This window comes from Penaeus monodon, chromosome 25, assembly GCF_015228065.2.
Source record: "Penaeus monodon isolate SGIC_2016 chromosome 25, NSTDA_Pmon_1, whole genome shotgun sequence".
In the NCBI taxonomy this organism is placed as follows: Eukaryota; Metazoa; Arthropoda; class Malacostraca; order Decapoda; family Penaeidae; genus Penaeus; species Penaeus monodon.
The window spans coordinates 14,309,978-14,310,189 of record NC_051410.1 but is presented as its reverse complement, the minus strand read 5'-3'; the positions used below and the strand labels follow the sequence as shown (position 1 = coordinate 14,310,189).

The window sequence follows — 212 nt, the reverse complement described above, 5'->3', positions numbered from 1 at the left end:
GCGCCCCGAGCGAGCTGGACGCCGTCTGCGACTGCTCTCCTGCGGTGTGTCTGGCCGGAGTCCCCTCGATCACTCCGCCCGGGAGGAAGGAGTATATCTCACAGGAGTGGACCCTCTAGGAGTTTACGATCTGAGCGAGGGACAAAAAAGAGAGAAAGACGGAGGCTCCAGAGGGATAAAACCTTCCCGTGCTTTTTCTTCCGCTGCTTTTA

The 212-nt window shown here is 58.0% G+C and overlaps 1 protein-coding gene across 1 annotated transcript in view; it reads right to left on the bottom strand.

Annotated features, from left to right (window-relative positions):
* LOC119589322 (homeobox protein homothorax-like) overlaps positions 1-212 on the bottom strand; it is a 211,183-nt gene that overhangs the window by 6,145 nt on the left and 204,826 nt on the right. The window lies entirely within an intron of this gene.